General features: G+C 41.5%; 1 protein-coding gene across 1 annotated transcript in view; it reads left to right on the top strand.

Annotated features, from left to right (window-relative positions):
- LOC134726073 (low-density lipoprotein receptor-related protein 2-like) overlaps positions 1 to 19,531 on the top strand; it is a 106,488-nt gene that overhangs the window by 28,689 nt on the left and 58,268 nt on the right. The window lies entirely within an intron of this gene.

Raw genomic sequence — 19,531 nt, forward strand, 5'->3', positions numbered from 1 at the left:
TTTGTAATTGAGGAATATGAAAGATCTCTTTTAGAAAAATATAGAAATTACGAAATTTAGATTAGCAGAACGAATTCGTATAATCGGTTTCAGATATATTACATCATATATGTCAATGTAACCGAGAAAAACAAAAATATTATGCTATTGTTTTTATGGTCTCTTATATATGTCATAGCTAATTGTCTAGCAAAAGTTGCCTTAACTATAATTGCAATTAACTTAAGTGAAACAATGCACTCATCAAATACACTGCTAAAACCAGCATCGAAAGACTCTCGTCAAATACACTGCTACAACCAGCACCGAAAGACATTCATCAGATACACTGCTACAACCAGCACCGAAAGACACTCGTCAAATACACTGCTAAAACCAGCATCGAAAGACTCTCGTCAAATACACTGCTACAACCAGCACCGAAAGACATTCATCAAATACACTGCTACAACCAGCACCGAAAGACACTCGTCAAATACACTGCTACAACCAGCACCGAAAGACATTCATCAGATACACTGCTACAACCAGCACAGAAAGACACTTATCAAATACACTGCTACAACCAGCACAGAAAGACACTCATCAAATACACTGTTACAACCAGTACCGAAAGACACTCATCAAATACACTGCTACAGCCAGCACCGAAAGACACTCATCAAATACACTGTTACAACCAGCACCGAAAGACACTCATCAGATACACTGCTACAACCAGCACCGAAAAACATTCATCAAATACACTGCTACAACTAGCACCGAAAGACATACATCAAATACACTGCCGAAACCAGCACCGAAAGAACCTCATCAAATACACTGTTACAACCAGCACCGAAAGAACCTCATCAAATACACTGTTACAACCAGCACCGAAAGAACCTCATCAAATACACTGTTACAACCAGTACCGAAAGACACTCATCAAATACACTGCTACAGCCAGCACCGAAAGACATTCATCAAATACACTGTTACAACCAGCACCGAAAAACACTCGTCAAATACACTGCTACAACCATCACCGAAAAACACTCTTTAAATACACTGCTACAACCAGCACCGAAAGACATTCATCAAATACACTACTATAACCAGCACAGAAAGACATTCATCAAATACACTGCTACAACCAGCACAGAAAGACACTCATCAAATACACTGTTACAACCAGTACCGAAAGACACTCATCAAATACACTGCTACAGCCAGCACCGAAAGACACTCATCAAATCCACTGTTACAACCAGCACCGAAAAACACTCGTCAAATACACTGCTACAACCAGCACCGAAAGACACTCATCAAATACACTGCTACAACCAGCACCGAAAGACACTTATCAAATACACTGCTACAACCAGCACCGAAAGACACTCATCAAATACACTGCTGAAACCAGCACCGAAAGACATTCATCAAATACACTGCTACAACCAGCACAGAAAGACACTCATCAAATACACTACTACAACCAGCACCGAAAGACACTTATCAAATACACTGTTACAACCAGCACCGAAAAACACTCATCAAATACACTGCTACAACTAGCACCGAAAGACACTCATCAAATACACTGCTACAACCAGCACCGAAAAACACTCATCAAATACACTGTTACAACCAGCACCGAAAGACACTTATCAAATACACTGTTACAACCAGCACTGAAAAACACTCATCAAATACACTGCTACAACTAGCACCGAAAGACACTCATCAAATACACTGCTACAACCAGCACCGAAAAACACTCATCAAATACACTGTTACAACCAGCACCGAAAGACACTTATCAAATACACTGTTACAACCAGCACTGAAAAACACTCATCAAATACACTGCTACAACTAGCACCGAAAGACACTCATCAAATTCACTGCTACAACCAGCACCGAAAGACACTTATCAAATACACTGTTACAACCAGCACCGAAAAACACTCATCAAATACACTGCTACAACTAGCACCGAAAGACACTCATCAAATACACTGCTACAACCAGCACAGGAAGACACTCATCAAATACACTGTTACAGCCAGCACAGAAAGACACTCATCAAATACACTACTACAACCAGCACCGAAAGACACTTATCAAATACACTGTTACAACTAGCACCGAAAGACACTCATCAAATACACTGCTACAACCAGCACCGAAAGACACTTATCAAATACACTGTTACAACCAGCACCGAAAAACACTTATCAAATACACTGCTACAACCAGCACCGAAAGACACTCATCAAATACACTGCTACAACCAGCACCGAAAGACACTCATCAAATACACTGCTACAACCAGTACCGAAAGACACTTATCAAATACACTACTACAACCAGCACCGAAAGACACTCATCAAATACACTACTACAACCAGCACCGAAAGACACTCATCAAATACACTGCTACAACTAGCACCGAAAGACACTCATCAAATACACTGCCACAACCAGCAGAGAAAGACACTCATCAAATACACTGCTACAACCAGCACCGAAAGAACCTCATCAAATACACTGCTACAACCAGCACAGAAAGACATTCATCAAATACACTGTTACAACCAGCACCGAAAGACACTCATCAAATACACTACTACAACCAGCACCGAAAGAACCTCATCAAATACACTGTTACAACTAGCGACGAAAGACACTCATCAAATACACTGCTACAACCAGCACCGAAAGACACTTATCAAATACACTGTTACAACTAGCACCGAAAGACACTCATCAAATACACTGCTACAACCAGCACCGAAAGACACTTATCAAATACACTGTTACAACCAGCACCAAAAAACACTTATCAAATACACTGCTACAACCAGCACCGAAAGACACTCATCAAATACACTGCTACAACCAGCACCGAAAGACACTTATCAAATACACTGTTACAACCAGCACCGAAAGACACTCATCAAATACACTACTACAACCAGCACAGAAAGACACTCATCAAATACACTGCTACAACTAGCACCGAAAAACATTCATCAAATACACTGCTACAACTAGCACCGAAAGACACTCATCAAATACACTGCTACAACCAGCACAGAAAGACACTCATCAAATACACTGCTACAACCAGCACCGAAAGAACCTCATCAAATACACTGTTACAACCAGCACCGAAAGACATTCATCAAATACACTGTTACAACTAGCACCGAAAGACATTCATCAAATACACTGTTACAACCAGCACCGAAAGACACTCATCAGATACACTGCTACAACCAGCACCGAAAAACATTCATCAAATACACTGCTACAACTAGCACCGAAAGACATACATCAAATACACTGCCGAAACCAGCACCGAAAGAACCTCATCAAATACACTGTTACAACCAGCACCGAAAGAACCTCATCAAATTCACTGTTATAACCAGCATCGAAAGAACCTCATCAAATACACTGTTACAACCAGTACCGAAAGACACTCATCAAATACACTGCTACAGCCAGCACCGAAAGACATTCATCAAATACACTGTTACAACCAGCACCGAAAAACACTCGTCAAATACACTGCTACAACCAGCACCGAAAAACGCTCTTTAAATACACTGCTACAACCAGCACCGAAAGACATTCATCAAATACACTACTATAACCAGCACCGAAAGAACCTCATCAAATACACTGCTACAACCAGCACAGAAAGACACTCATCAAATACTGTTACAACCAGTACCGAAAGACACTCAACAAATACACTGCTACAGCCAGCACCGAAAGACACTCATCAAATACACTGTTACAACCAGCACCGAAAAACACTCGTCAAATACACTGCTACAACCAGCACCGAAAGACACTTATCAAATACACTGCTACAACCAGCACCGAAAGACACTTATCAAATACACTGCTACAACCAGCACAGAAAGACACTCATCAAATACACTGCTGAAACCAGCACCGAAAGACACTCATCAAATACACTGCTACAGCCAGCACCGAAAGACACTCATCAAATACACTGTTACAACCAGCACCGAAAGACACTCATCAGATACACTGCTACAACCAGCACCGAAAAACATTCATCAAATACACTGTTACAACCAGCACCGAAAGACATACATCAAATACACTGCCGAAACCAGCACCGAAAGACACTCATCAAATACACTGCTACAACCAGCACCGAAAGACACTTATCAAATACACGGTTACAACCAGAACCGAAAGACACTCATCAAATACACTACTACAACCAGCACCGAAAGACACTCATCAAATACAATGCTACAACCAGCACCGAAAGACACTCATCAAATACACTACTACAACCAGCACAGAAAGACACTTATCAAATACACTGTTACAACCAGCACCGAAAGACACTCGTCAAATACACTACTACAACCAGCACTGAGAGACATTCCTCAAATACACTACTACAACCAGCACCGATAGAACCTCATCAAATACACTGTTACAACTAGCACCGAAAGACACTCATCAAATACACTGCTACAACCAGCACCGAAAGACACTTATCAAATACACTGTTACAACCAGCACCGAAAAACACTTATCAAATACACTGCTACAACCAGCACCGAAAGACACTCATCAAATACACTGCTACAACCAGCACCGAAAGACACTCATCAAATACACTGCTACAACCAGCACAGAAAGACACTCATCAAATACACTGCTACAACCAGCACCGAAAGAACCTCATCAAATACACTGTTACAACCAGCACCGACAGACACCAATCAAATACACTGTTACAACTAGCACCGAAAGACATTCATCAAATACACCGTTACAACTAGCACCGAAAGACATTCATCAAATACACTGTTACAACCAGCACCGAAAGACACTCATCAAATACACTGTTACAACCAGCACCGAAAAACACTCTTTAAATACACTGCTACAACCAGCACCGAAAGACATTCATCAAATACACTACTATAACCAGCACAGAAAGACATTCATCAAATACACTGCTACAAAAGAGGGACGAAAGATACCAAAGGGACAGTCAAACTCATAAATCTAAAACAAACTGACAACGCCATGGCTAAAAATGAAAAAGACAAACAGAAAAACAATAGTACACATGACACAACATAGAAAACTAAAGAATAAACAACACGAACCCCACCAAAAACTAGGGGTGATCTCAGGTGCTCCGGAAGGGTAAGCAGATCCTGCTCCACATGCGGCACCCGTCGTGTTGCTTATGTGATTACAAATCCGGTAAATAGTGTAATTCGGTAGGTCAAATTCACGAAAGGGAAGGGGATTGTAGTTACGACGTGAGGAATATATCCGATATCATTTGTGAAATGGTTATTCCATAACGGTCAACCCACTCGTGATGGCGTCCGTAAAATTTACGAAGGGATGATTTCAACATCACCATTTGGAACTCTTGATTTAATAGCTTCCTTGTGAGCAGTAACCCTCTATCAAGAAAATCATGATAGGAAATGCAAGCACGGGAATATCGTATCAATTGAGAGATATATACCCCGTATGCAGGTGCTGCTTGACTGTTGCTACTTAGAAATGGAAAGTTCAGAATTGGAAAGCTGAAATCATCTCTTTTGTCGTAAAGTTTTGTCTTCAACCGACCTTCATTGTCAATTTCTAGATGTAAGTCAAGATATGAAGCTGACTTAACTGTATCTGTAGTATCCTTTATCTCCAATTCGATGGGATAGATGCGTTCCACATAGTCACCAAATTTTGAATTGTTTAGTGAAAGAACGTCATCTATATAGCGGAAAGTAGAGTTAAAGGATATTGCTAACTTCTTATCTTTCTTCCTAAGAAGTTCCTGCATGAAGTCAGCCTCATAATAATAAAGAAACAAGTCAGCAAGTAGAGGGGCACAGTTTGTTCCTATTGGGATGCCGACAGTCTGTTGAAAAACACGTCCTCCGAACGTAACAAATATGTTGTCAATCAAGAAATCAAGCATCTTGATAATATCGGTTTCAGAGAATTTTTTGTTTGAATCAGAGTGATTCTTTACAAAGTAGGATTTATCCCTCCCTAAGACAAGATACTTGTATCTACGTTGGCCATTCTTTTTAATGAAGCAAAGTAATACCAACTCTTTTAATTTGTCTTTAAGTTTGGAATGTGGAATACTTGTGTAAAGAGTAGAGAAGTCAAATGTTTTAATACTGTTACAAGATGAAAGAGAGTTAGATTGTATGTACTCTAAAAGATCTTTGGAATTTTTAAGTATCCACATCTGATACACGCCACCTCTAGAATAGGCAGTTTCACAATAACTTTGAAGCCCGTCTTTGATTGCTGATAAAATGGATGTTAATAATTTAGAAAGAGGTTTTGTGGAGCACTTGGAAGACCCAGCAATATGCCGCTGTGTGTAAGGACACTTATGTAGTTTGGGTATCCAATACAGTGATGGAAGATCCAGTTCTTCATCTTTGGTTGAAATACCAAAGGAACAAAGAACAGACCTATGATTATCCATGATTTCCTCTTTGGTAAGTGTCGTGAGGGTATATGTAGAGTTTCCAAGTGAATTTTCTATACCTAATTCGTTTATCAAGCAATTAATGTAATGACTTTTACAGACAAAAACGATGTTATTTGGGGCTTTGTCTGCGGGGACAACAACATATTTATCATGGAGGTCGGATAGGTGTTTAGCAACATTTGGGTCTTTAAAAATTGACGTAGCATGGGCATTGATGGACCCATTCAGTTTCTTAATTCTGATTTGTATTAAGGACCTCACTGCCTTTATCCATTCGGATAGAGTGTCTACGTCTTCCTTCTCGCGCTTAGCCCATTGGCTGGCATAATCCTCGACTGAATCCATCAAAATTTTAAAGTTGTATTTCCAATTGATGGATATAGGCTCACGATATTTCGGACCTTTTGATAACACGTTTCGTAGAGAAGTGTTATTAACAATGTTAAGGTCACCGGTAATAACGTGGCCAGCGGGATTATATATAAATTGGGAACTAGCACAAGTGCAATCAGGAGGTTTAGACTTGAAGTCGTCAATATCGAGATCCTGCAAAACGCGTTTGTAATTGAAAATTTTAGTTGCAATAGGTTTGGTATAGGTATAAGAAATTATTGGTACAGACTGGTCTTTAAAATAAGGAGGTATTTTCGATTGAACTAATTTATGATGAAGGATATTGCCAAGGTTGACGCCATCGAGACCTTTGTTGGCAGAGGAAAGATTTAGAAAATATCTTTTCTCTTTTTCATCTTTTCCAATTCGAACTGGCTTGAAAAGTCTGTGACTTGCAATATCCGAAATTATAGCTTGAAGTTTGTATAGGTTTGAATGAGGGTTTGTAACAGTGGATTCCAAACATAAATTGAACAGAGAATGAAGTTTTGAAAGGGGTAATGAATAAAGTTTCGTGCGAATGTGATGAATACCTAACGGTTTTTGTATGAATGGCAGCAAGTCATTAATAGAGACATAATGCAGAGAGGGTGATGTATAATGACGATGACCATGACTGCGTCTACGTCGAGGAGTCGAGTTGAAAATATTCATCACATTCATCGAGTTACACGAAGGACTACATAGAATACCTATACCATCAATTTTGTCATTGCAGCCATACGGTGTTGCAGTTCCCAATTGTCTAATCCAGTAGTCTTCTTTTTGTCTACGGAGAGTCGTTGAAAGATAAGGATTGTTAGAGCTATGGTATATCTTTTCGATCACCGAAAGACATTCATCAAATACACTGCTACAACCAGCACCGAAAGACACTCATCAAATACACTGTTACAACCAGCACCGAAAGACACTCTTTAAATATACTGCTACAACCAGCACCGAAAGACACTCATCAAATACACTGCTACAACTAGCACCGAAAGACACTTATCGAAAACACTGCTACAACCAGCACCAAAAGACATTCATCAAATACACTTCTACAACCAGCACCGAAAGACACTCATCAAATACACTGCTACAACCAGCACCGAAAGACATTCATCAAATACACTGCTACAACCAGCACCGAAAGACACGTTTCAAATACACTGCTTCAACCAGCACCGAAAGACACTCATTAAATACACTGCTACAACTAGCACTGACAGACATTCATCAAATACTCTGCTACAACCAGCACCGAAAGACATTCATCAAATACACTGCAACAACCAGCACCGAAAGACACTTATCAAATACACCGCTACAACTAGCACCGAAAGAATTTCATCAAATACACTGCTGAAACCAGCACCGAAAGAACCTCATCAAATACACTGCTACAACCAGCACCGAAAGACATTCATCAAATACACTGCTACAACCAGCACCGAAAGACACTTATCAAATACACTGCTACAACCAGCACCGAAAGACACTCATCACATACACTGCTACAACCAGCACCGAAAGACATTCATCAAATACACTGCTACAACCAGCACCGAAAGACACTTATCAAATACACTGCTACAACCAGCACCGAAAGACACTCATCAGATACACTGCTTCAACCAGCACCGAAAGACACTCGTCAAATACACTACTACAACCAGCACCGAAAGACACTCATCAAATACACTGCTACAACCAGTACCGAAAGACACTCATCAAATACACTGATAAAACCAGCACTGAGGGACACTCGTCAAATACACTGCTACAACCAGCACCGAAAGACACTTATCAAATACACTGCTACAACCAGCACAGAAAGACATTCATCAAATACACTGCTACAACCAGCACCGAAAGACACTCATCAAATACACTGCTTCAACCAGTACCGAAAGACACTCATCAAATACACTGATAAAACCAGCACTGAGGGACACTCGTCAAATACACTGCTACAACCAGCACAGAAAGACATTCATCAAATACACTACTACAACCAGCCCCGAAAAACACTTATCAAATACACTGCTACAACCAGCACCGAAAGACACTCATCAAATACACTGCTACAACCAGCACCGAAAGACACTCATCAAATACACTGCTTCAACCAGCACCGAAAGACACTCGTCAAATACACTACTACAACCAGCACCGAAAGACACTCATCAAATACACTGCTACAACCAGCACCGAAAGACACTTATCAAATACACTGCTACAACCAGCACCGAAAGACACTCATCAAATACACTGCTACAACCAGCACCGAAAGGCACTCATCAAATACACTGCTTCAACCAGCACCGAAAGACACTCGTCAAATACACTACTACAACCAGCACCGAAAGACACTCATCAAATACACTGCTACAACCAGCACCGAAAGACACTCATCAAATACACTGCTACAACCAGCACCGAAAGGAACTCATCAAATACACTGCTTCAACCAGCACCGAAAGACACTCGTCAAATACACTACTACAACCAGCACCGAAAGACACTCATCAAATACACTGGTACAACCAGCACCGAAAGACACTTATCAAATACACTGCTACAACTAGCACCGAAAGAACATCATCAAATACACTGCTACAACCAGCACAGAAAGACACTCATCAAATACACTGCTACAACCAGCACCGAAAGACACTTATCAAATACACTGCTACAACCAGCACCGAAAGACACTCATCAGATACACTGCTTCAACCAGCACCGAAAGACACTCGTCAAATACACTACTACAACCAGCACCGAAAGACACTCATCAAATACACTGCTACAACCAGCACCGAAAGAACCTCATCAAATACACTGCTACAACCAGCACCGAAAGACACTCATCAAATACACTACTACAACTAGCACCGAAAGACATTCATCAAATACACTACTACAACCAGCACAGAAAGACACTTATCAAATACACTGCTACACCAGCACAGAAAGACACTCGTCAAATACACTGCTACAACCAGCACAGAAAGACACTCATCAAATACACTGCTACAACCAGCACCGAAAGACACTCATCAAATACACTGCTACAACCAGCACCGAAAGACACTCATCAAATACACTACTACAACCAGCACCGAAAAACACTTATCAAATACACTGCTACAACCAGCACCGAAAGACACATATCAAAAACACTGCTACAACTAGCACCGAAAGGCACTCATCAAATACACTGCTTCAAATAGCACCGAAAGACACTCGTCAAATACACTACTACAACCAGCACCGAAAGACACTCATCAAATACACTGCTACAACCAGCACCGAAAGACACTCATCAAATACACTGCTACAACCAGCACCGAAAGGCACTCATTAAATACACTACTTCAACCAGCACCGAAAGACACTCATCAAATACACTTCTACAACCAGCACCGAAAGACACTCATCAAATACACTGCTACAACCAGTACCGAAAGACACTCATCAAATACACTGCTACAACCAGCACCGAAAGGCACTCATCAAATACACTGCTTCAACCAGCACCGAAAGACACTCGTCAAATACACTACTACAACCAGCACCGAAAGACACTCATCAAATACACTGCTACAACCAGCACCGAAAGACACTCATCAAATACACTGTTACAACCAGCACCGAAAAAACACTTATCAAATACACTGCTACAACCAGCACCGAAAGACACTCATCAAATACACTGCTACAACCAGCACCGAAAAACACTTATCAAATACACTGCTACAACCAGCACCGAAAGACACTCATCAAATACACTGCTACAACCAGCGCAGAAAGACACTCATCAAATACACTGCTACAACCAGCACCGAAAGACACTCATCAAATACACTGCTACAACCAGCACCGAAAGACACTCATCAAATACACTACTACAACCAGCACCGAAAAACACTTATCAAATACACTGCTAAAACCAGCACCGAAAGACACATATCAAAAACACTGCTACAACCAGCACAGAAAGACACTCATCAAATACACTGCTACAACCAGCACAGAAAGACACTCATCAAATACACTACTACAACCAGCACCGAAAGGCACTCATCAAATACACTGCTTCAACCAACACCGAAAGACACTCGTCAAATACACTACTACAACCAGCACCGAAAGACACTCATCAAATACACTGCTACAACCATCACCGAAAGACACTCATCAAATACACTGCTACAACCAGCACCGAAAGACACTCATCAAAACACTGCTACAACCAGCACCGAAAAAACACTTATCAAATACACTGCTACAACCAGCACCGAAAAACACTTATCAAATACACTGCTACAACCAGCACCAAAAGACACTCATCAAATACACTGCTACAACCAGCACCGAAAAAACACTTATCAAATACACTGCTACAACCAGCACCGAAAGACACTCATCAAATACACTGTTACAACCAGCACTGAAAGACACTTATCAAATACACTGCTACAACCAGCACCGAAAGGCACTCATCAAATACACTGCTACAACCAGCACCGAAAAACACTTATCAAATACACTGCTACAACCAGCACCGAAAGACACTCATCAAATACACTGCTACAACCAGCACCGAAAGACACTCATCAAATACACTGCTTCAACCAGCACCGAAAGACACTTGTCAAATACACTACTACAACCAGCACCGAAAGACACTCATCAAATACACTGCTACAACTAGCACTGAAATACACTCATCAAATACACTGCTACAACCAGCACCGAAAGACACTAATCAAATACATTGCTACAACCAGCACAGAAAGACACTCATCAAATACACTACTACAACCAGCACCGAAAAACACTCATCAAATACACTGCTACAACCAGCACCGAAAGACACTCATCAAATACACTGCTACAACCAGCACAGAAAGACACTCATCAAATACACTGCTACAACCAGCACAGAAAGACACTCATCAAATACACTGCTACAACCAGCACCGAAAGAAACTTATCAAATACACTGCTACAACTAGCACCGAAAGGCACTTGTCAAATACACTGCTACAACCAGCACCGAAAGACACTTATCAAATACACTGCTACAACTAGCACCGAAAGAACCTCATCAAATACACTGCTACAACCAGCACCGAAAGACACTCATCAAATACACTGCTACAACTAGCACCGAAAGACATTCATCAAATACACTGCTGAAACCAGCATCGAAAGACACTTATCAAATACACTGCTACAACTAGCACCGAAAGAACCTCATCAAATACACTGCTACAACCAGCACCGAAAGACACTTATCAAATACACTGCTACAACTAGCACCGAAAGAACATCATCAAATACACTGCTACAACCAGCACCGAAAGACACTCATCAAATACACTGCTACAACCAGCACTGAAAGACACTTATCAAATACACTGCTACAACCAGCACCGAAAGACACTCATCAGATACACTGCTTCAACCAGCACCGAAAGACACTCGTCAAATACACTACTACAACCAGCACCGAAAGACACTCATCAAATACACAGCTACAACCAGTACCGATAGACACTCATCAAATACACTGATAAAACCAGCACTGAGGGACACTCATCAAATACACTGCTACAACCAGCACAGAAAGACACTCATCAAATACACTACTACAACCAGCACCGAAAAACACTCATTAAATACACTGCTACAACCAGCACCGAAAGACACTCATCAAATACACTGCTACAACCAGCACCGAAAGACACTCATCAAATACACTGCTACAACCAGCACCGAAAGAAACTTATCAAATACACTGCTACAACTAGCACCGAAAGACACTTGTCAAATACACTGCTACAACCACCACCGAAAGACACTCATCAAATACACTGCTACAACCAGTACCGAAAGACACTCATCAAATACACTGATAAAACCAGCACTGAGGAACACTCATCAAATACACTGCTACAACCAGCACAGAAAGACACTCATCAAATACACTGCTACAACCAGCACCGAAAGACACTCATCAAATACACTGTTACAACCAGCACCGAAAGACACTCTTTAAATATACTGCTACAACCAGCACCGAAAGACACTCATCAAATACACTGCTACAACTAGCACCGAAAGACACTTATCGACAACACTGCTACAACCAGCACCAAAAGACATTCATCAAATACACTTCTACAACCAGCACCGAAAGACACTCATCAAATACACTGCTACAACCAGCACCGAAAGACATTCATCAAATACACTGCTACAACCAGCACCGAAAGACACGTTTCAAATACACTGCTTCAACCAGCACCGAAAGACACTCATTAAATACACTGCTACAACTAGCACTGAAAGACATTCATCAAATACTCTGCTACAACCAGCACCGAAAGACATTCATCAAATACACTGCAACAACCAGCACCGAAAGACACTTATCAAATACACCGCTACAACTAGCACCGAAAGAATTTCATCAAATACACTGCTGAAACCAGCACCGAAAGAACCTAATCAAATACACTGCTACAACCAGCACCGAAAGACATTCATCAAATACACTGCTACAACCAGCACCGAAAGACACTTATCAAATACACTGCTACAACCAGCACCGAAAGACACTCATCACATACACTGCTACAACCAGCACCGAAAGACATTCATCAAATACACTGCTACAACCAGCACCGAAAGACACTTATCAAATACACTGCTACAACCAGCACCGAAAGACACTCATCAGATACACTGCTTCAACCAGCACCGAAAGACACTCGTCAAATACACTACTACAACCAGCACCGAAAGACACTCATCAAATACACTGCTACAACCAGTACCGAAAGACACTCATCAAATACACTGATAAAACCAGCACTGAGGGACACTCGTCAAATACACTGCTACAACCACCACCGAAAGACACTTATCAAATACACTGCTACAACCAGCACAGAAAGACATTCATCAAATACACTGCTACAACCAGCACCGAAAGACACTCATCAAATACACTGCTTCAACCAGTACCGAAAGACACTCATCAAATACACTGATAAAACCAGCACTGAGGGACACTCGTCAAATACACTACTACAACCAGCACCGAAAGACACTCATCAAATACACTGCTACAACCAGCACCGAAAGACACTCATCAAATACACTGCTACAACCAGCACCGAAAGGAACTCATCAAATACACTGCTTCAACCAGCACCGAAAGACACTCGTCAAATACACTACTACAACCAGCACCGAAAGACACTCATCAAATACACTGGTACAACCAGCACCGAAAGACACTTATCAAATACACTGCTACAACTAGCACCGAAAGAACATCATCAAATACACTGCTACAACCAGCACAGAAAGACACTCATCAATTACACTGCTACAACCAGCACCGAAAGACACTTATCAAATACACTGCTACAACCAGCACCGAAAGACACTCATCAGATACACTGCTTCAACCAGCACCGAAAGACACTCGTCAAATACACTACTACAACCAGCACCGAAAGACACTCATCAAATACACTGCTACAACCAGCACCGAAAGAAACTCATCAAATACACTGCTACAACCAGCACCGAAAGACACTCATCAAATACACTACTACAACTAGCACCGAAAGACATTCATCAAATACACTACTACAACCAGCACAGAAAGACACTCATCAAATACACTGCTACACCAGCACAGAAAGACACTCGTCAAATACACTGCTACAACCAGCACAGAAAGACACTCATCAAATACACTGCTACAACCAGCACCGAAAGACACTCATCAAATACACTGCTACAACCAGCACCGAAAGACACTCATCAAATACACTACTACAACCAGCACCGAAAAACACTTATCAAATACACTGCTACAACCAGCACCGAAAGACACATATCAAAAACACTGCTACAACCAGCACCGAAAGGCACTCATCAAATACACTGCTTCAAATAGCACCGAAAGACACTCGTCAAATACACTACTACAACCAGCACCGAAAGACACTCATCAAATACACTGCTACAACCAGCACCGAAAGAAACTTATCAAATACACTGCTACAACTAGCACCGAAAGACACTTGTCAAATACACTGCTACAACCACCACCGAAAGACACTCATCAAATACACTGCTACAACCAGTACCGAAAGACACTCATCAAATACACTGATAAAACCAGCACTGAGGAACACTCATCAAATACACTGCTACAACCAGCACAGAAAGACACTCATCAAATACACTGCTACAACCAGCACCGAAAGACACTCATCAAATACACTGTTACAACCAGCACCGAAAGACACTCTTTAAATATACTGCTACAACCAGCACCGAAAGACACTCATCAAATACACTGCTACAACTAGCACCGAAAGACACTTATCGACAACACTGCTACAACCAGCACCAAAAGACATTCATCAAATACACTTCTACAACCAGCACCGAAAGACACTCATCAAATACACTGCTACAACCAGCACCGAAAGACATTCATCAAATACACTGCTACAACCAGCACCGAAAGACACGTTTCAAATACACTGCTTCAACCAGCACCGAAAGACACTCATTAAATACACTGCTACAACTAGCACTGAAAGACATTCATCAAATACTCTGCTACAACCAGCACAGAAAGACATTCATCAAATACACTGCAACAACCAGCACCGAAAGACACTTATCAAATACACCGCTACAACTAGCACCGAAAGAATTTCATCAAATACACTGCTGAAACCAGCACCGAAAGAACCTAATCAAATACACTGCTACAACCAGCACCGAAAGACATTCATCAAATACACTGCTACAACCAGCACCGAAAGACACTTATCAAATACACTGCTACAACCAGCACCGAAAGACACTCATCACATACACTGCTACAACCAGCACCGAAAGACATTCATCAAATACACTGCTACAACCAGCACCGAAAGACACTTATCAAATACACTGCTACAACCAGCACCGAAAGACACTCATCAGATACACTGCTTCAACCAGCACCGAAAGACACTCGTCAAATACACTACTACAACCAGCACCGAAAGACACTCATCAAATACACTGCTACAACCAGTACCGAAAGACACTCATCAAATACACTGATAAAACCAGCACTGAGGGACACTCGTCAAATACACTGCTACAACCACCACCGAAAGACACTTATCAAATACACTGCTACAACCAGCACAGAAAGACATTCATCAAATACACTGCTACAACCAGCACCGAAAGACACTCATCAAATACACTGCTTCAACCAGTACCGAAAGACACTCATCAAATACACTGATAAAACCAGCACTGAGGGACACTCGTCAAATACACTACTACAACCAGCACCGAAAGACACTCATCAAATACACTGCTACAACCAGCACCGAAAGACACTCATCAAATACACTGCTACAACCAGCACCGAAAGGAACTCATCAAATACACTGCTTCAACCAGCACCGAAAGACACTCGTCAAATACACTACTACAACCAGCACCGAAAGACACTCATCAAATACACTGGTACAACCAGCACCGAAAGACACTTATCAAATACACTGCTACAACTAGCACCGAAAGAACATCATCAAATACACTGCTACAACCAGCACAGAAAGACACTCATCAATTACACTGCTACAACCAGCACCGAAAGACACTTATCAAATACACTGCTACAACCAGCACCGAAAGACACTCATCAGATACACTGCTTCAACCAGCACCGAAAGACACTCGTCAAATACACTACTACAACCAGCACCGAAAGACACTCATCAAATACACTGCTACAACCAGCACCGAAAGAAACTCATCAAATACACTGCTACAACCAGCACCGAAAGACACTCATCAAATACACTACTACAACTAGCACCGAAAGACATTCATCAAATACACTACTACAACCAGCACAGAAAGACACTCATCAAATACACTGCTACACCAGCACAGAAAGACACTCGTCAAATACACTGCTACAACCAGCACAGAAAGACACTCATCAAATACACTGCTACAACCAGCACCGAAAGACACTCATCAAATACACTGCTACAACCAGCACCGAAAGACACTCATCAAATACACTACTACAACCAGCACCGAAAAACACTTATCAAATACACTGCTACAACCAGCACCGAAAGACACATATCAAAAACACTGCTACAACCAGCACCGAAAGGCACTCATCAAATACACTGCTTCAAATAGCACCGAAAGACACTCGTCAAATACACTACTACAACCAGCACCGAAAGACACTCATCAAATACACTGCTACAACCAGCACCGAAAGACACTCATCAAATACACTGCTACAACCAGCACCGAAAGACACTCATCAAATACACTACTACAACCAGCACCGAAAAACACTCATCAAATACACTGCTTCAACCAGCACCGAAAGACACTCGTCAAATACACTACTACAACCAGCACCGAAAGACACTCATCAAATACACTGGTACAACCAGCACCGAAAGACACTTATCAAATACACTGCTACAACTAGCACCGAAAGAACATCATCAAATACACTGCTACAACCAGCACAGAAAGACACTCATCAAATACACTGCTACAACCAGCACTGAAAGACACTTATCAAATACACTGCTACAACCAGCACCGAAAGACACTCATCAGATACACTGCTTCAACCAGCACCGAAAGACACTCGTCAAATACACTACTACAACCAGCACCGAAAGACACTCATCAAATACACTGCTACAACCAGCACCGAAAGAACCTCATCAAATACACTGCTACAACCAGCACCGAAAGACACTCATCAAATACACTACTACAACTAGCACCGAAAGACATTCATCAAATACACTACTACAACCAGCACAGAAAGTCACTTATCAAATACACTGCTACACCAGCACAGAAAAACACTCGTCAAATACACTGCTACAACCAGCACAGAAAGACACTCATCAAATACACTGCTACAACCAGCACCGAAAGACACTCATCAAATACACTGCTACAACCAGCACCGAAAGACACTCATCAAATACACTACTACAACCAGCACCGAAAAACACTTATTAAATACACTGCTACAACCAGCACCGAAAGACACATATCAAAAACACTGCTACAACCAGCACCGAAAGGCACTCATCAAATACACTGCTTCAAATAGCACCGAAAGACACTCGTCAAATACACTACTACAACCAGCACCGAAAGACACTCATCAAATACACTGCTACAACCAGCACCGAAAGACACTCATCAAATACACTGCTACAACCAGCACCGAAAGGCACTCATTAAATACACTACTTCAACCAGCACCGAAAGACACTCATCAAATACACTTCTACAACCAGCACCGAAAGACACTCATCAAATACACTGCTACAACCAGTACCGAAAGACACTCATCAAATGCACTGCTACAACCAGCACCGAAAGGCACTCATCAAATACACTGCTTCAACCAGCACCGAAAGACACTCGTCAAATACACTACTACAACCAGCACCGAAAGACACTCATCAAATACACTGCTACAACCAGCACCGAAAGACACTCATCAAATACACTGTTACAACCAGCACCGAAAAAACACTTATCAAATACACTGCTACAACCAGCACCGAAAGACACTCATCAAATACACTGCTACAACCAGCACCGAAAAACACTTATCAAATACACTGCTACAACCAGCACCGAAAGACACTCATCAAATACACTGCTACAACCAGCACCGAAAAAACACTTATCAAATACACTGCTACAACCAGCACCGAAAGACACTCATCAAATACACTGCTACAACCAGCACAGAAAGACACTCATCAAATACACTGCTACAACCAGCACCGAAAGACACTCATCAAATACACTGCTACAACCAGCACCGAAAGACACTCATCAAATACACTACTACAACCAGCACCGAAAAACACTTATCAAATACACTGCTAAAACCAGCACCGAAAGACACATATCAAAAACACTGCTACAACCAGCACCGAAAGACACTCATCAAATACACTGCTACAACCAGCACAGAAAGACACTCATCAAATACACTACTACAACCAGCACCGAAAGGCACTCATCAAATACACTGCTTCAACCAGCACCGAAAGACACTCGTCAAATACACTACTACAACCAGCACCGAAAGACACTCATCAAATACACTGCTACAACCATCACCGAAAGACACTCATCAAATACACTGCTACAACCAGCACCGAAAGACACTCATCAAAACACTGCTACAACCAGCACCGAAAAAACACTTATCAAATACACTGCTACAACCAGCACCGAAAGACACTCATCAAAACACTGCTACAACCAGCACCGAAAAAACACTTATCAAATACACTGCTACAACCAGCACCGAAAAACACTTATCAAATACACTGCTACAACCAGCACCAAAAGACACTCATCAAATACACTGCTACAACCAGCACCGAAAAAACACTTATCAAATACACTGCTACAACCAGCACCGAAAGACACTCATCAAATACACTGTTACAACCAGCACTGAAAGACACTTATCAAATACACTGCTACAACCAGCACCGAAAGGCACTCATC

Source organism: Mytilus trossulus, chromosome 7 (genome assembly GCF_036588685.1).
Source record: "Mytilus trossulus isolate FHL-02 chromosome 7, PNRI_Mtr1.1.1.hap1, whole genome shotgun sequence".
In the NCBI taxonomy this organism is placed as follows: domain Eukaryota; kingdom Metazoa; phylum Mollusca; class Bivalvia; order Mytilida; family Mytilidae; genus Mytilus; species Mytilus trossulus.